Source organism: Paramisgurnus dabryanus, chromosome 13, assembly GCF_030506205.2.
Source record: "Paramisgurnus dabryanus chromosome 13, PD_genome_1.1, whole genome shotgun sequence".
Classification (NCBI taxonomy): Eukaryota; Metazoa; Chordata; class Actinopteri; order Cypriniformes; family Cobitidae; genus Paramisgurnus; species Paramisgurnus dabryanus.
The window spans coordinates 12,956,311-12,976,702 of NC_133349.1; the positions used below are offsets into that span (position 1 = coordinate 12,956,311).

Genomic DNA, 20,392 nt, shown 5'->3' on the forward strand with positions numbered 1-20,392 from the left:
CACATGGCTAGACATGTCTATTAATCTGAATGAATCACCATAAAAATGGGAAGCGTATATTTTGCAACATGCGTCAGTGGGCGTTGGCGACCTCCAGGGGTCTTTTGATTTTGTTTCTATGCACAGGGGAGTGAGCTCCAGGCATCAGAAGGCAGCACTGGCCATGCTGGAGGAACAAGCTCGCTTCAAAGGTAGCCATAAATCAAACAGTCGTGCCCCACCATCCCCCAAAATCCCGTCCGCCATACTTAAGACACTGGGCCATGCGTGCGCTGGGGGCGGGGAGAGAGACATTAGCTCATAGGGGACTCTGGGTTCAGGCCTTTCTCCAATGTCTACGCTGGCCGTTTTTGAATTCGCCGGTTCATCGATTGCCAAGCTTTTGTTTTTTGGAAACAAAAATGAATGCTAAAATTTATATCCGTGGTCAAACAGGCCGCATCCCATCGTTTCCATATTAGGTTTAAATCTGAGCTAGACCAAAATCAGAGCAAGTGACAGATGAAACGCAAGTCGCTAAGTTTGGGGTGGGTGAGGCATTTGTGTGTAACCCTTCTGTCGATCTCATCTGCAGTTCCCATGGCGTCTGTGGTTGGGCTTCAGGCTAGGTTTAAAGAACAGTTTGTGTTCAACAGTACATTAACTTAGCAATTGTTAACAAGGCACATATGGTAGATTTTTATGTGTTTAGAATATAATGTGCTTGACAAAATAGTGTCTTTGATCTTATGTGACTTTTTACCTTGGGTCAGTATGTTTAAAACCCAATTCATGTTACTGAAGTGAAATGTGTGTGGTGTGACATCACTTGCTATTGAATTGATGCCACAGAGGTGTGTCAACAATTGGTATGTGTAAGATGCTCGTCTCGGGCAACCTCCACATTGATGTGATTTAAGTCTAAGGGGCAAAAAAACTTTGACTTTGCAGAAGAGGAGAGGTGTAATTCATCATAGTCTTATCTTACTGTGTCACGTGGGTCTCTCTTTATCATGCAGCCATGCAAAACACCATTTGTCTTGGGTGCCTTGTTCACTGCAAGTGATAAAATGCAAGTAGGTACGTTTGGCAAACGCAGATAAGACGGTATAATTATGCAGATATCGAATCAGATGGTCCTATCTAAATGTCCATCAAACTAAGGCACCTCCTTAAAATTCTCTTAGTTGCTATGCACGACTTTTCGCCATAATGTTTCCAACCTCATTAAACCCCACAACCCTTTATAAACCCCATCTGTTCCTCTTACTAAAACAAACCAGGTTGATTTACTTGACAAACTGAGTTCCATAGTGAAAGTTGTGCATTTTTAAGGCCAAGTGGAGCAGCTCACCACAGATAAATGAATATGCAGACAGCCAAACAGACCTAAAGCCAGACGCAAAGACATTGGTCTTAGGTGGCGAGTGGCGCCAGGTTCTGCACATGGCTTTCTGAAAATCTCATCATAGATCATCCGAAAATATAGATTTTGTCATGAGGGCTGCGTATTAATAGGAAAAACTGCAGTTTTGGCTCGTGGGCAAAGGCTGTGCATTTGCATTTTACTAGCGCTTACAAAGTCAAGACATCTTTGTTTAACAGCACTTATTTTATGGAGAATAAAATGTACTTTATAGCACACGTTAAAAGCAAATAGCTGCACATATTCCTGCATTGTTATTTCTAGGATTGGATCGTTCTTATCAGAAATTTAAATCTGACATTAGTGTTTTTGTTCTAATAAACAGCATACACACTTAAAAAAGGCTTTTAAGACTAACATTTTTTCAGAATGAGGTAATGGCTTCATGTGTCAGCACTCTTGTACTTAAGTTCAGGCAATCTGGCTCTTGTTTTGTGTAATTACTCATTTCATCCATTTCCCTGCACTGGTTCGATATCCCTCTTCTGTATTTTGTGTTTAACACAATAGTAACCTTATAGCATTGGGAAAAATGCAACCTACTTGTTACCGTTCAGGACTGACTCAGATTCGTTAAATTAATTCCTCTCTAACTTTTCTCAAGGGTTACTATATATGAGATATATAATGCAGAACTCTTTAAACTTCTCCAGAGAGACAGTGTTTATTAGGCGTGTCATAAAGTTTATGCGGTTTATGACTTCAATGCTTTGGCAAATTGCAAATTGTCTTTAGGGACACTCTCTGGAATAAGCAGATGCTAAATCATTTAGCGGTTAGAACTGCGAGAGGTTAGTCAGGTAATACAACTGAATGCAACAATGGACTTCTCTACCGAAGGGCCGCAATTCAAAATATGTGTTCGGAGTGCCATGTGTGGCTCGTCATGTCAAAATACAGTATGCGTTCGGTGTGTCATGTGAACCTATCTATGTGCGTCATGTCAAAATATGCATGTCAAAAGGGTTTATCATAAAAGAGAAGTTCACAAAATACTCACAAGACACTCACCTAACACTAAACTCATGATTACATGAGATTAAGCGAGTATCTGGCAAACGTGAGCATCTTTTTTATCATAAACCCATTTGAAGCGTCTGTAGCAGGTACGTATTTTGACATAATGCATAAAGCAAATAGGTTCCCATGACACGTCGAACACATATTTTGATATGACGCGACACACACATGTCGGGCTAAACAGTGTTGGGGAAAGTTACTTTTAAAAGTAATGCATTACAATATTAAGTTACTCCCCCAAAAAGTAACTAATTGCATTACTTAGTTACTTTTCATGGAAAGTAATACTTACGTTACTTATAAGTTACTTTTGCGTTACTTTTTCTTACTTGGCTGAGGTTTGATCTTTTTCAGGCCTTGCAGGTGTTTTATATGACTGAAAATTTTATATTTCATTCCATCACAAAAAATGTCAATCTCTGGCCTGCCGGCTCTAAAGGGTGATTTATAGTCGTGCGTAGGTTCTATGGCGTAGCTACGCATAGCCTGACGCGCACCTTACAAAAATTTTAACAGCGCATCAGATCTACGCGGACCGCAAGCGCTGTGATTGGTCCACCAGAACCCCTCCCGTCAGGTAAAAAAAACTGCGTCATAGATATTTCCGTTTGTGACGGTGAAAACAAAGTTGAGCCAAGTTGAGGAGTGATTTAACTCAAACTGCAACAAAAGTCGCTGTTTATTTACTTCCATCAAAGCTGGTCTTCTCAAATCATACACAACAAGTTGCTATTTCTTCTTCGTTTGTGGGTTAACTTGCCAAGCTTCTTCTTCTCTGACGGTCGTGCTGTTACTGTGGTTACACGCGTGGATACTGCCTACCAGCGGTTTGCGGGTCTGTTTGCACGTCGACACGGAGGACGACGCAAAAGTATAAATGAAAACCGACGCGGAACCTACGGCGTAGGACCTACGCATGACTATAACGAGCCCTTAACTGTTTCCCATCAAGCGCGCACACATAAAGTGCGTAATTCTATGTGACCATGTTCAGTTTAATTCAGTACATAATTTTTGATCTAATTAATTAAACTGAAAAGTAACTCGCATTCTTTTTATAAAAATAACTCAAATATTAATGTGTAAATTTACAAGTAATGCGTTACTTTACTCGTTACTTCTGAAAAGTAATATTATTACGTAATGCACGTTACTTGTAATTCGTTACCCCCAACACTGGGGCTAAATAAATGTTTTGACAAGCTTTGCATTGTGTGCCCTTAAAAAATTTCCAACACAGCTTTTGAAGTATTAAAATCTGTAGTTTATTGCAATCTGTTGAAATATGTGTATTGCGATATGCACAATAGTTTCGCGGATTTTTTTTCGATCTTGCATCCCTAGTAATTCAGATGCCTAAATAAATCATGACACTGAAAAAGATGCTATAGAAACAAAGTGAGAAGTGTAATTTGTTAGATTTGCACTGCTTCACTGATTTTTTTTATGTTTTTTTTTTTTTTACCATATTTACTGTATTTCTCCTAAACCTTGTGCATGGATGAAAATGGAAAAGATTAACTTTAATTACAATTTCAAGGTCAATATTTATGATTTTGGTCATAACCATGCAGTACTATGGTGTTGGCCATGAATGATTTATATATGCTGAATGATTTAAATATTTATATACAAAAATATATGCATTTTACAGCTTTAATTCAGTGCACTCATACTGTGCATTTTATCCCTACATGCATTCACTGGGAATTGAACCTGTGATGTTGGTGTTGTTAGCACCATGTTCTACTAGCGGAGTTAATGGAAACCTATAAAGCTCTGTAATGATAAACATGGTTAAAGAAACAAAGAATTATTGTGTTTCAAATGTAATACGAAAGGGGGATGGAGTGACATCTGGTTATAGCAACCCAGGTAAAAAAGTAGTATACTTTAGTGTATTAGAAATATGATTGAAGTACATGAAGTATAAAACAAGTATGCTTCTACTTGTTGTACTTAATTTAAAGAGTATTTAATATGTACTTTTTAAAAGTATACTTCCAAAAAGATATAATTAAGTTCAACTTAACAGTCCAAAAAATAAGTATACTAATTTACCAGTAATTCAATTATCTTTTAAATGTACTTTTTGAAAGTATACTTCAAAAAATATGTAATTAAGTTCAACTTAAGAGTCCAAAAAATAAGTATACTAATTTACCAGTAATTCAATTATCTTTTAAATGTACTTTTTGAAAGTATACTTCAAAAAATATGTAATTAAGTTCAACTTAAGAGTCCAAAAAATAAGTATAATGAATTTACCAGTAATTCAATTATCTTTTAAATGTACTTTTTGAAAGTATACTTAAAAAAAGATGTAATTAAGTTCAACTTAAGAGTCCAAAAAATAAGTATACTAATTTACCAGTAATTAAAATATTTTTTAAATGTACTTTTTGAAAGTGTACTTTGTTGTCAATGTATTTTAAATTGTATAGAAGTTTATTTTTTTTAAGTGTATTAAATTTGACATACTTAGAGTGACAATTCAATATACTTATGGGAAGTATATTTTTTGGAAATTAATTGTTAATTTACTTTTTTAGCATACTAGGATCTCACTTCATTAGAAGTGTGACTTCTGTACACTTTATACAGTACACTATAAAATAAGTGTATTTTTAGTTGCATATCAGAGTACTTTCATAAAATACGTTAGAATAATAAAATGTAGGCTATACACTGCATGAAAAGAGCTGTATCCAGACAAATACGGATGGGAAATCCCTGCTAAACTTTAGGTTTGCCAGATAAATGAGGCAGAGTGCTTGGAAACGTAATACTCAGAAGTAAACTCGTGAAACATCCAGAAACCTTGTGTATATGGATGTATACTGGTGGAAGTTTCTAGGAATCCTCACAGCTGGTTGTAAGGAGTGCTGGTTGTGAGGTGTGAAGGGTTAATGACAGAGTTGCTGTCTCTGTTTTCAAAGCTGGGTGGGGGGTTCAAGGCAGCACATAACATAAAAACATTATATATCTACAAGTGTGTTTACTAAATACATGTATTATTATGCTAATGTAATTTAATTGATAAAGGTTTTTTTTATTTAAGAAAATCTGAGCATCACTCAAAATAACTGTCAACATGTTTGTCAACTAAACATGTTTTGTAAACGTTATACATTTTATAAAAATATTTAATATTTTTATTATTGATAAAGTATAAAGAACAAATCAGTGTGAAAACGCAGATTATAAAAAGTACATAAAGTGCCAGCAGAGGATCCAAAATAATGAAAAAAAAAAAAACATCCAATGCAACTTGGAAATTGTAGTCAAAATACATCTACAGCAGCATGCTAAAGCAGTACCAACGCCAGGGCAAAAGACTCAAATTCCCAGAATGCACCTGCACCCACCCATTCATTCCCACCAATCAGGATCAACGGCATTTTTCAAACCGCTACTGACTCGTTTTCATGCTAAACAGTACGGCTGAGGTAAGTTTGACTTTCATTCCTTTACATCGCGCAGATCTGTTCCATATTTGTTCCTATTTTGTTCTTCACTGTGATTATTTTTGTCTTTATGCGAGAAGTGTTTTAATTTAAAGCACACACAGGAAACATTAAGTATACACTGTACACAGTAACGTTAGGAACTTGAACATGCGGTTTTTCAGTGAGCAAAGTAACATGCAAAATGCCTGATAAACGAATCAATTCGATGTTTAAAACTTTCAAAATAAAACGGCAAGATTACTTGTGTTGGAGATGTTCAGCTAACTGTAGCAAATGGCTCTTTCTGCTATTTTAAACGATAACCTTAGACGATTTCTGTTGTTTAAAAGCTCATTGCTGTAGGTAAGTTCTGATAGATGCTGCTTATTTTGCAAGCCTGTTTTAATAGCTTTATTCTGTTTAGTAACCAAGCCAGCTTCACTTTAAGTTTAAGATAAACTAACGTTAGATGTTGTTGTAAAGAAGCTTGGAGTCAAAATATATTTTAAAGTTGTATGATTGTCTTCTTTTTTAATATGATGTCTATCCATGTTTGTGTTTACAGAGGTCATGTACCATGTGGTCGACCTTGCTGACGCTGAAGAGGTTTCTGTGTAAAAATGATGTAAGTTAAGTTTAATCTTTTAATTTAATATTGTTTTAATTCATGCCCATGTCATGCTGGCTACCAGTCAAATATCGCATACAATTAAAAATACTATTAATCACCAATAAAACCTTAAAAGGCCCAGCACCTTCGTATCTTAGAGAATTAATATCAGAATACAATCCAACACGTACACTGCGGTCGCAAAATTCTGGTCTCTTAATTTTCCCTAGAATATCAAAAGTGTCTAAGCTCTGAAATGATTTGCCAACTGGTATCTGTGAATCAGACACAGTCAATCACTTTAAATCTAAAGGGACACTTCACCCATTTGTATTAAGCTTTGTATCTTTAGAACCCCAGTCATGTTTTTGAATGGTCATGCATCATTTCCTGAGACAGGAGAAATACAGATTTCAGTGTTGCACTTCCTTCTTTCAATGATGTAAAAAATTATAATTTTGCATCATTGAAAGAAGGAAGTCCAATATCTTTGTTGAGGTGGTGAGACTACAAACACCCCTTTTTTAGTCAAATAGGCACCAAATTCGAAATGTATGTTACATTTCCACTACAAATATGAGACACTTTCAATAAAGATTAATGTTTCTACAGGTGAAATGCTCCATTAAAGGATAATTCTGGTATTTAACACTTTGAGTCTTATTTCTGGTTTGTTTTGGATTAGGGATGTGCATTTATGTCATTTTTTCATTTCGATTAATCCATAGGTCTGAAGAACGAGTACTCGATTAACTGGGGGCGGGGCAATCAAAGGGGCGGGGCGTACACGTCATGGTGAAAATGAAAATATTTTCATTAAAACACTCAAATAAAACTTAATTTTGAAGAAACTTTGACAGAACAATGAACACATACTAGATTCCTAATTAATCAAATGTTTTTAACAGAAACCTCTAACAGAAAAGCTGCGTGATGAAGTGAAACTAAAGGGTTAATAAACACAAACCGAAGCCCTTTCTATTTGACGCACTCTGCATAATATTAAGCCTTTATACAACATAAATGTACAACGTGCATCTATCTGCATAAAATGCAAGACTTCAACTAAGGTTTCAACCAAGTTATCTAAAAAAAAAAGAAAGGAAAGTTTAACTCCCTTTGTGGATGTGCATCATAAACGGCGCACTTTTAAACACGTCCAGTCAAAGCTCAAGCTTCATAACATTATGCAGCTTTAAGTGTTTTGCTATCATTTTAGCGTTTAGCTGTGTCGTGTCGTCCTCTTACCTCAGTCAAGATGTAATGGTAATGCTAGTATGGCTCTCTGGTATCTCTTGACATTTGATGTTTAAATATGAGATGATAATCCATTGAACTTTTGACGGCGCTGTACATTTTGCACCTGACTGACTGTATTTCCGAAAATCACGACATCCTTTTAAACCATAGTGCCTCAGTGATGTGAGGTGTGACCGGCTTCGCGGGCTCGCGGGCTGCGCGGATCGGCGGGTTTCTGCGGTGCGGTCGCGCGGAATTATCTGTTTGTTTTTGAATCACGCATGGTAATGTTACTGATGTCATACGTCGGTCTGCGTAGCTTGACACGACGTCAAACACGCATCTCCAGACCCAGTCTTTACTACCATATGCGCTCGTAATGCTAACCAGACATCCAAATGCCGCCATATCCACAATAAATAAATTAATAAACCCACATGATCATCGTTTTCGTGATCGATCATCGATGCCACGTTCGAGTACTCGAGCAATCGAGTACTCGTGCCCATCCCTATTTTGGATGAACTACAGTGATGGACACTGTAATTTTGACAATGGGTCGTGTCTTTTTTTGACTCGTTTAGAAGCGTCTCTTCACTGCTTCAGAGTGGAAGTCAAGGGTCATGCACAAACATGTCATTAAAACAACACTTAACCTTCATTTTCAAAACTGTCCCTTACGAATATTAACCATGGTTTTATTGTGGTAAAAGTGTAGTAACCATGTTTTTTTTGGTCAATTGATTACTATGAGCAAAACCATGGTTTTACTACACTAACCATGGTTTAACTATGGTTTTTGAAAACCATGGTTGTCAAAACCATTGTTATTTTGTGGTAGCTATGGTTTTACTACAGTAACCATGGTTTTTTTTGGTCTTAACTGTAGTAAAACCATGGTTAATTTTCGTAAGTGGTGCTACTCACCGAGTGGTTCTTGGTGTTCGTTGATGATTAAAAACAAGTAGTGTAGCGAAATACAGTTTCTGTGGTGTTTTATTTGGCATTTTGTAAAATTCCATTGACTTCTCTTGGAAGACTCATTGCTCGCTGATATATCACTCTGCCGCCGGAAATGGAAAAGGGTCTGTTTACATCTGGTTGTAGTTTTTTCGCTCGGTTTCTCTCAAAAGGCTAGCATGAGCAGAGCAACTGTGCCCTCGGAGTAGGGAACAAATTTTTCCCATATTTGATGGCTCAGTGACCAGCCTTAGGTTTGAATTTGAGCTCGATTGTGACTGTCTATACGCTAGACACCAAGTTCCGTTCAGCATCCTTGTTAGGCAAAGTGGTTGTCGCCATCAAGTGGTCAAGAGTGTGCTAACGCTTCAGACTCAAATATAGAGCGGAAGTATATACGTGGTTGTGAGGTGTCTGAAAAAATAGATCCACTATAGCAAATAACACGGATTGAAATCATACATTGCTCTGATATATTTGTTTTTAATCATCAACGAACACCACAAACCACTCTGTGAGTAGCACAGTTTTGAAAATGAACGTTAAGTGTTGTTTTAATGACATGTTTGTGCATGGCCCTTGACTTCCATTCTGAAGCAGTCAAGAGACGCTTCTAAACAAGTTAAAAAGTCAAGACACGACCCATTGTCAAAATTTCAGTGACCATCACTGTAGTTCATCCAAAACAAACCAGAAATGAGACTCAAAGTGTTTAATACCGGAATTATTCTTTAAGACTTTTTTTCTTTAACAAAGCATTCACATAATTTGTCTAGTAAATTATACTTATCTCGCAAAAGTTAGCTTGTACGGAACAAAGCATTCACATAACTCGTCTGGGTAATTTACTAATGCCGCAATAGCTAGCCTGTCTGGAACCGAGCAGATATTAAAACACAACACTGTGTGACACTGCATTACATGTGAATGGCCCCTACGCTAATAGGATTTTGTTTCTCTCTCCCTGTCTCGTCCTCAAACCCGAGGACATTGAGACAAACAGACCAGTTCTGGCTGCCGTGGAGGTCAACACACCACTGATCTACTGGCTGCCCTTCAACGTGATGCCCAGCCGATGCCTGACCACCGACGGAACTAGGGCTGCACGATAAGTCGCATGTGTTTGTCAGGCGCATCTCCTCAGTAATGCCGGTTCCTTGATTAGTATTAAATCGCCATCAGCTGTTTTCAGATGTAGCAGCTTTAACTACACAGAGCCGTAGTTCACTGACAATCGGGGCAATTTCGCATTAATTATCGCGGACGTATCGGCTGCGATATGTATGCGATATGGCCCAGCTTGTCAGGGAACTACGGCTCTGTAGTTAAAGCTGCTCCATCTGAAAACAGCTGATGGCGATTTAATACTAATCAAGGAACCGGCATTACTGAGGAGATGCGCCTGACAAACACATGCGATTTATCGTGCAGCCCTAGACGGAACCCGTTAAATCTCCTTATCCGTTTACATCCCATATATATATATATGTGTATATCTTTTCCTCCTAGGACTTTTTGTTCCTCCCTGAGGTTTTTCTCCTAGGGTTTTTTTAACCCCGGGGAGTCAAGCAACATTGGCTTAACTTAGCACCCTCTTGTATACGAGACATTATTAATTTGCTCACTTGTAAAGTGTATTCATAGCCGCTGTATTTTGCTACTTATATTGTCTGTCGATTTTTCTGTTTCCCCTGCTTCTTTTAATGTAAAGCTGCTTTGAAACAACTACAAATTGTGAAAAGCGCTATATAAATAAAATTGAAATTGAAATGTCTCTTTCCTGTTTTACAGATGCAGTGAGGGAGTGATTCCCCAACATCGAGGTGGCAGAGATCCGGGACCTTCTACGGAGGAAGTGCAACAATGCCAGTTACAAGGCCTCCAGTAGTTCAAATCAGAGCTAGATGTCCATATAGTACAAGTTGTTCGCAATTGTTCTCTTCCCGGCATTTCAAAGAAAGTCGACTGTTTAAGGTTCCCCATTTTGCCAATATCTGTTTTGTGTGTTACTTTTGTGTCATTAATAAAGATCCTTTTTTGAAATGCAGTTTGTAATCTGTTTGTGTGCATTTGAACTGAATTGTTATATTATACACTTGTAGTGTAACAGCAATATTCATGCTTAAGTATAACAAAATGGGGATAAAAGTACAAATTAAATATACTTAAAATATAAAAAATACACTATAATAATATTGCACTGAAAGTACGTGTCTATGATGTTTAGGTTATAATTGAAATTCACTTTAAAAACATTATTATTGTCATAGTGGGACACTTTAAAAGCACTAAAAATAGTTAGGAAGTGCATTTGTAGAGCACTTGAAATATTACAGAGGCATACTAAATTAACATAGTTTATACTAATTATAAGTATGATAGCAGTATGCACAAAATGTACTTAAACACAACTATAATTTGTGCTGCAATGGCTTTTTAAGTGTATTTCCATTAAAATTGCAATACAATGCAATTGTACTGTAAGTGTGCTTAATTACTCATAAATCTTGATTTTCAGGAGTGTATTTTAGTGCACTTGAAGTTTAAAAAAAGTTGTTCCATTTTAGCATACTATTTACACTTGAAGTGTAATCAAATAGGTGTTAAGTTGAAGTTAATACATAATTGAGTACACTTAACTATACTTGGATTTGACGAAAATAGTACAAAATCTAGAAAATATACTTAGTACACTTTTTTAAAGTATATTTTTAATAGAATTTTTTTTCACCTGGGAACTAATGTCAACACACCATCTTTGGTAGACTTTTTGTGCCAAAACTGGCATTAGAAAACCATCCAGTGATGCATTTGAAAGTGCTTTGACTTTATAGCCTGTTGATGGAAATGACTTTAAGCAATGAGCGCATGTGCTACGCAGCCTTGTCAACAAGTGTCAGGCAACAAGCGCCTTTGCTTTCTTATGCTTTGTTGTGAAACATACGGCTTGAAGAGTCTTTTCCCTTGCATAGGCCCACTGTATTAAATCATCTTTATCCTTTCCACTAGCCACCATCCTTTTATAGACACAACAAGGACACTTTCTCCCATTTATGGGCTTTTGTGCCGAGCTGTGGTCAGCTAAAGGTGTTCCCTTAAAGAAGGTGACATTTATGTCCGATCTCCTTACTGCTTCACGAAACATTGCAGTGCGATTAAAAAAAACCTACTCAAATATTTCAGTAAAAATAAACAGTTACATCTACAAATGTACATATGTCCAGTATGTTCAATAAAAAATGGTCATGGTCAATGGCTTATACTTTTTAATGTGGCACAGAGGCGGATTGCATGCAAAGCAACAATTAGTCCTACATATTAAATGAACATTAAACGACTGGAAAGTCCTGAAAAGCATTCATTTCAGATATTTTTTCAAAAACTTAAAGTGTTTTACATTGCCAGGCCTATGATTGATGAGTGGTTGCCTTCATCTCTTGGTTCAGGCTGCTGCAAACATCCTTAATTTTCCTTTTGGTCAGAGATCTGTTATTGGAAAGCAGCGGTACATACTTTAGTCTTCATGATGCAAGAATTTTGCAGTGTTTACTTGAGAGGAAAACACGTTTGTGCACAGCTGCGCACCACATAAACATCAGCTTGAACCGAGGAGACAAAAAATTTCATAAGTGACCCGGTAAGCTTTGGTTTTTTCAGCATTCCTCATGCAGTGTGCTCCACGGGTCAGCATGGGTTAGCCGGTCCACGGTGTCCCATAAATGTTTTTTGACAGTTTGTGTGCTGTTAAGGTTTGTTTAGAAGTCTGAAACCAACCAAAAATGAGTCAGTCTTCATTACTTACAAACACAAAACAGATGCACAAATACGAAATGGAAACACATGAGTCAGATTTCCTCTTGTCTGAATGATGTCACAGCCATTTGCTCTTATCTCTTACAGATGTGGAGGTTAATTAAGCAATGGGAAGTCATCAGCACTAACAATCCAGACTTGGCACCCTATAATTTGCTGAGGTGTCTGTCTGCACACATGTGCACGTCTGCAAATGCAGGGATTTAAAGCTTATTAACATAAGCCTGTAAAAAAAACTAGAATATGTGCGATGTAATGATTGCGATTGATTCCTTTAAATGGCTTATTAGAGAATGGCATCTCCCAGTGATGTAAGCCCTAGTAAATGAACAAACAACTGGGCCCAGATTGTGATTTGCAAGCATCCCCTCTTTAGTCCTTTGCTTATCAGTAGTTTGCAAGGAACCATTATCCTGGTCCACAAAAACAACTTGAAACCAGCACTTCTTAATCAAAGTATTTATTTTTGTTTACTTTACTATAGCAACTTAATTTAGACTGAACAGTTACACAACAGACGCCATAGAGTGTTGCTGTTTCATTTATCAGCAAGGATGAATCAAGTCAAAATAATCAGCCTGCGAGGACAGATGTTTGATCCGTAAGTTTCCATCATGTGGTGTGCCACCACCGTCAGACGGAGAAAAAAACGACTATGAAGCTAAACAGAGCAGTTTGTATCGTAACACATGTCTGAGTATTTCAAATGTGCTTTTATGGTTTAGAAAGCAAGATTTAAGTTTCAATAGGTACGTTGCATCTGCAATATAATCCAACATAAACAAAGTGCATCTTTAAAGGGTAAGATGACCCCAAAATAAATATCTGTCATCATTTATGACATAACACTCATGTTCTTAAGTTAAATAACTGAAGGGGGAGATGTAAATGACTTGTAATGTAAGGCTCAAGTAGTAAAGAATGCTTTTATGTCATTCTTTGAGCTTGATAAACAGTCACCATAAACTGTGGTTGTATGGAAAAGATCGCTGTTCCATTTCTCGTTTTGCATTTGATTGATAAAATAATAGCATACGTGTTTGGAAGGACTTGAGGGTATATAAATAACACTACAGTACTTATTTCTACAGCAGTCACTGCACAATGCCGTTGGTTTTCCAATGCCCCAAACTGCAGATTTTATTCGTGCTGGATCCAGATTTTACAGGAAACTCCCTGCAGTTATATACACATATATTTCACTCTCATTCTGAATGTTACGGAGGCCTTGACAACCAAAGCAATGCGAATGCCAACCTGGCAAGTTTTATGTGATTGTTACAAGTACGGGCTGGTGTTTAAGTTGCATTGCGGGTATTCATTGTCAGGTTCAATGCATTTCTCTTGACAGATTTGAAAAATGTTCTTCTCTAAGAGCACACACCTTCAGGGTGACTATTCCTGGATCAGTTTGGAGGTGATGTGCGTCAGGAGTGATTCAAGGGCTGTGGCACAGGGTGACAGAGGAGTGAAGATGGATAGATAACATCTGTTGGTTGGGATTCAGCTTACATAATAGACATAATAATCATGGACCACTGGAAAAACTGCAATCACTTAATCCATGTAATCCACAGATGTTTACTGACGCAAGCCATGCGTCCAGACGCAAACCACGACTGGGGCACTGCAAATCACACTGGTAACCTCCTGTAATCATTTACCACTTTTAAAATGAGACACTGGGGGCTTAGATAAAGTAACTGGTAGTGCAAGGTGCTAACAACACCATGCATTCGATTCAAGGGAACACGCAAATGGTTATAAGTGGGTTCCTGTGGCTGAGTTGATTAAGTGTTGTGTTAGCAATGCAAAGGCAGTCGGTTCAATTCCAAGTGGACTCACAAAAAATGTATGAATTGAATGCACTGTAAGATGTTTTAGAAAAAGTGTGTGCCAAACACATAAATGTAAAAATAATTGTACAGTCTTTGATTCACATTTTGTCTTCTGTAACTTGTTTCCTAAAATGCATAAATGCTACTGAGCGCCCTGTTAACACCTTGTTTCAAAAAAATTGCAAAAATATCATCTTTCAGTTTTGCCAAGATACTTAATTTTAACCAAAGCGCAAATGTGATGTTATTAACAGAATGATCAAGTGGCGCATCCACATCTGAAGATCATGTAATACAGATGCTCCACTAAAATCCCTAATAATTGCAATCATGAAACGATTTCGCCAACTGCCACACAAAAAAGTTTAGCAAGAAGTGGCCCAGGGTGAGACAGCAAGCATCTGTGAGGGACAAATAAAGCCAGTGGAAGGAAGAGAAGGGAAATGTAAACAAACAGTACAAGTGAGCAGATATCACACCGAGCAGAAGGTCGCCTCTCATGGGGCCCTGTCTAAGAGGATCTGATTTCATCCATTCATTCTTCTCCGTCTCGGAGGAAGCCACCAGTTGCTCACAGGATCACAGATGCACCTGGGTTCCCCCGCAAGGAAACCCACAGTTACTTCCCTTGATTCATAAACAATCCCCTAACCACCTTTCTTACACTGGGATAATAATAGATTTTTTTCACGTTTCTGATATTCATGGGATGGATACAGATTCGACATCTTAATTGATAATTGCATATTGTTTTTATACCTCTCTAAAGTACTATTTGGACGAGATTCAGTGTTTCCCACAGGATTTTGAGGAGACTGTGGTGGTGATGACGTCACCCGCTTATTAGCATATATGTGACGTCATCATGTTGTGTTTGAGTTTGATCTAGTGTTGGCACCTGAAATATGTTTCACTTCTACTCTTTGATCTGTATCTGTATTTGATCTGTATTATATATCAAATTATATTTTAAGCCGAATTAAGCGGTTTTAAATGGTGAAATAAAAATGTAAATGGGAATCATGAAAATTCTATTTGTGGGGGCCAGTGTTGATTCTGTGGTGGGCCACCACAAATAAATCAATGTATGGGAAACACTGAGATTAGTTTTACATGAAGAGGTGGGGTATAGCAACTTTTACCAGAGCTTCTCAATGATTTTAGTCCTGTCCGAATGTCAATAATTATTACGGACAATGTCAGTAAAGATTACTGCGACTTTTATCTTCTGTTAAAAGGTCCGGAGACATTACCTCAGGTAATACTAATCCAGTGTGAATAGACCAACTGTAAATATACACGTAAATTTAATCATTTCCTGTTATTTTCGGGTTTCTTTCAAATATAAAATCGCTTAAAGAAGCATTTACTTGCATTCTAGTTGGAAAACAAGTCAGTGGCAATTAAACACAGTGTTTCGAGTTTTCTTGTCTATGTCATGTTGTTTGCACATGTGATATCAGGAAGCAAGGTAATGTGCACGTGACGACGTGACGAGAAGTGACGCGCTGCATAATCGTGTTAACCCTTACTGTACACTTCTGAACGTTTTACTGAGATTTACTGTGGAGTAAACCCACAAAAGTCATATAAAGCCATATGTACAATTGGACACATGTCAAAGGCTTCAGTGTTTAAGGTGTGTTTGAGGTCAAGAAATAGTAGGCTATGATCAAAATATCATTACAATATTACCTTTACTATTGAAGCTCTATTACTATAGTAGGTTTATTAGGCACAATATGCAAATTTCCTGCATATATAATGCTTAGATGATCCTGGATGACCTTTTAATCTATTTAAAAATCCAAATGATTACTTATATTTCCAAGATGTTACACAAACAATGTGGCCATGATCAAGAGTCACTTCATTCATACTGCAGTGTTGGGGGTAACGCATTACAAGTAATGTGCATTACCTAATAATATTACTTTTCTAAAGTAAGGAGTAAAGTAACACATTACTTTTTAAATGTACACATTAATATCTGAGTTACTTTAAAAAAAGTAATGCAAGTTTCTTTCAGTTTAATTAATCAGATTAAAAAAAATATGTACTGAATTAAACTAAACATACATTATGCACTCTATGCGTACACGCCTGTATAGGGAACAGTTTATATAAACAGTTTATAGAGTCAGATACTGAGATGGCAGGCCAGAGCTCAACATTTTTGTGATGAAATATGCAATTTCTGAATGCAGAACGTTTTAGCCAAGAAAAAGGTACGCAAAATATATTTGACTCAACAAAGGGTTACAAATAACCCAGCATTTTGGGTTGAAACATCCCAACATGGGTTAAATTACAACCCAACAGCCTGGGCTCGTCCCTTTTTGACCCAATGCTGGGTTGAAAATAACCCAGCATTTTAAGAGGGCAATTTCTAATGGGCCTGAATATTACTTCTGAAAAATGACTTTTGAAATGGCAATGTTATACTTTATAGACATTTTTGGACTTTATTCACTCTTAAGGGGTGCAAGGATTTAAACCACAAGAAAAGAGTCTCATCATAAAAATAACAGACCTAGTTTTGTTGGCACAGCAGGACAAACCGTGGTCCTTATAAGAGGAAGCCCTGTTGTGGTTTGTACAAAATGAAATACAGCCTAATTTAAGAACTTGGATTCAAAAGCGGTCACTCATAAGCCACTTTTGATGAATCTCTTTAAGATGAGCTAGAGGAGTGGAGAGGCAGAAAAGACAATAAAAACCCTTTGTTTTATCTTATTAAAATAACAGTACAAAACAAAGGGCTGTATGTAAACCAGAAAAAATTTGGATAAGGGATTAGGTTCATATTGCTATGAAGCAGGCAGTTAAATCAATCACTGTTTCCAAGTGTGCTCGAAACAACAAATCATCACTTCCGAGGAAATAGAAGTTATAGCCACTGTGGTTCTTTTGTTCACTACAATAAACTGCTTGAGATTTAGAGCGTGCAGACAAAATGCAACCAGTGTCAAATGTCTTATGTCTGGAAGCTACAGTGTGCATGGAGGGTAATAATAGCCAAACATTTTCATGACAGGTTTCAGTTTAATTTTCAGTTTAATTTAATTATTCATCACAATTCATACTCATTTATGTGGCAAATTTTCAAAGGTGTTTATGTGCACCTTTTCAGATAAAAAAATCTACCGTGAGTGCATGTTTTACGTGCATTTCAAAGATTTTGCTTGGTGTTTCCATCCAGCATTCTGTGAACATTTGCGGCTTAATACGTGGATGGAAACCGAGCTAGTGAAACTGTGAGAAACACACTAATGCCTCATAAAGTTTGTGGCATGTATATGAGAGGGATGGAACTTGAGTTTCAAAGGGATGATTTGGTTTCTCCACGATCACCTCTGAACTCCCCCTCTTAGAATAATGAATGGGAATGGAAGGGCAGAGGGCTGGCAGCCGATAGCATGGGAATCTGGTATAAGGTAAGCGGTTTTAAAGGGGACATTTCACAAGACTTTTTTAAGATGTCAAATAAATCATGGGTGCCCCTAGAGTACGTATGTAAAGTTCTAGCTCAAAATACCATCTAGATAATTTTTTATTCCATGTTAAAATTGCCACTTTGTAGATGTGAGCAAAAAGTGCCATTTTTGGGTGTGTCCTTTAAAATGCAAATAAGCTGATCACTGCACTAAATGGCGCCGTGGTTGGATAGTGCAGATTAAGGAGTGGTATTATCCCCTTCTGACATCACAGAGGAAGCCAAATTTCAATGACCTATTTATTCCGCATGCTTGCAGAGAATGGTTTACCAAAACTTAGTTACTGGGTTGATCTTTTTCACATTTTCTAGGTTGACAGAAGCACTGGGTATTCAATTATAGCACATTGACTGAGTAAGACTAAGTCAAACATTGGAATCAATGAGTGAAAGCAAACTTTGAAGCTCCAAATCTCATAATACTTTCCAGACATTTTTGAGGCAGTTTATCATCATTTTTTAAATCATCACAATATCAAAGGTTTGATTTCACTAAGAAAGTCAATTTGGGTAAATATCAAATGATTACTGTATAAGTCAACTATTACTTTACACATAAATGTTAAAACACAACGTGTAGCAAAAGTTCAGACAATTATAACCAGCTGCCTGCAACATGCTGAGGAAAAGAGGCCAGTCACAGTAGCATGCCTTTAAAATAGAGAACAAAGAGGAAATGAGCTGAGGGCCCAGTTCTCCTCTTCCTGCATTCTCTCCAGATCCACTCACAGCTCTTTTTGATCTGTTCTCTGTTTGTCAAGATCTTCCTGATATATTTTAGAAAGAAAGTCAGCTGCAGTATTGCTCAAATCAAACATAACTGCCGAAGGAATTTAAGTCATCAGCGTTTTATCAAGTAGCTACCACCCACTGATAGATCAATTATTTAATCTCACCTGTTCTCAAACACTTAAGGTGTGTCTTTGTGAATCATATTACCTACTGATTAACTCATTTCCTCTGTTAACACGTGTGGACAAAGCAAGATTACATTTTTTCTAAACACAGCACAGATTATAAAATAGGCTACCATAAACGTTTTGTTCCTGAATGGAAATGATGACTGTTACATCATTAAACAGCTGTCAAAGTATGTCATCTACAGTAACTTGGACCATAAGTGGTTAGTCACAGTCTAGAACACTACTTGTTCTGCGATGAGGTGTGTTTCACAGATTCCAACTTCTGACTAAACTCAGGAATATTTCAGTTTTCCAACAGAATGCATACTGTATGTTCACTCTGTTTTTTTATGACTGTTTAACGTTTAATGTCAAGAAGGAATGTCGACTGGTGGTTTGCCTGTCAGAAACGTAACAAAAATAACTGTCGTGTCGTGACATGTGCGCCGGATTCTTCTAAGAATCGCAAATGTGAAGACTACAAAATGCTCATAGTGGTAATGTCATAAAACAGAGTCAGTGACCTTAAAAAGGCACTGCATCTTAAATGGACCTCTCATCTCAAAACTGAATGGCATTTTTGGTACCACTGAAATAATGCGGATTCAGCAACATACTGAACTATAATGTCTCAACCTAGTTATCTTTCAACAGGTGATGCCCATAGACAAGTTTTGTGCCCACAAAAATATATTGTTGTGTTACAGCAGTTATTATAAAGAAGTATGTAAATTCCCATATGAAAATATATTATAGTGTATACTTTAGTATTTAACCTAGTAAACTGTACTAAAATTCCTAGATACTATAGTGTTTTTGAAACTTATTATAGTGCTGAAGTATATGGTATGATACTAAAATAGCCTTATTATAGTAAATCACTATAATACAGTATAATATATACTAAAGTTTACTCTAGTAAATATGTGGGTTAATATAGGCTAGTGTAGAGTAGCTAAACAATTTAACTAAGATGTATTTATTTATTTTAAAATAAAAAATAGGACATACAAGAATACACAATCAAAGGTGTTTAGGCTAACAATAAGACTGCAGCGTTAATATTTCAGTTTACAACAGCTTGCAACTTGTATGAATGAAAACTTTCTCAGGTACACAATCCATTGATTTTTACTTTCTAGACAGAAAGTTTCATCAATGAATGAACAAATTAACGAGTTTCTCATTTTAAAGAACGTTAAAGACAAAAGAAAAAAGAATCGCGCTTACCCTGTAAATTCTCTTAAAAGACACGCGCCGTGTCGCGCCTGTCTGCCCGTCTCGAGCGCGTTGGGGTCAGCGGAGTTAACTGTTTAATATTTCTGTACTCCTGTTGCTTTATATGGGTGTGCAGAAGATGGATCCAGCTCTTTCTCAAACCACCGACCGGAGAAATGATAGCGCTCAACTCTTCCATGTGTTACTATACAGAGGAAGTTAAGTGAGTCACAAGCTCCCGCCCCAATGAATGAAAGGTCTTCCTACTTTTGTCAAATTTCAACGAAATTAAGACAGTTTGCCTTAATTGTGCTATATTTGCATTAAAAAAGGCCGAAAGTCTTTTTGGTATAGCCTGTTGTACCTGTTACTTGACACCCAAAACTGACTGATGTTAATCATCGATCACAACAATAAGAAACTTTTGCCCCTCACTCCTGCT

The 20,392-nt window shown here is 37.0% G+C and overlaps 1 protein-coding gene and 1 long non-coding RNA gene across 2 annotated transcripts in view; one reads left to right on the forward strand and one right to left on the reverse strand.

Moving 5' to 3' along the window:
- fhl3a (four and a half LIM domains 3a) overlaps positions 1–20,160 on the reverse strand; it is a 45,433-nt gene extending 25,273 nt beyond the window's left edge. Inside the window, exon 1 of the mRNA XM_065298377.2 lies at positions 19,963–20,160. The gene's annotated coding sequence lies outside the window, so the exon portion shown is untranslated. The remainder of the gene's footprint in view (positions 1–19,962) is intronic.
- On the forward strand, positions 8,312–10,730 carry LOC135788914 (uncharacterized). The gene is made up of 2 exons (XR_010547469.2): positions 8,312–9,826; positions 10,475–10,730. It is a non-coding gene; the product is annotated as an uncharacterized lncRNA (long non-coding RNA).
- Positions 20,161–20,392: the final 232 nt, after the last annotated feature.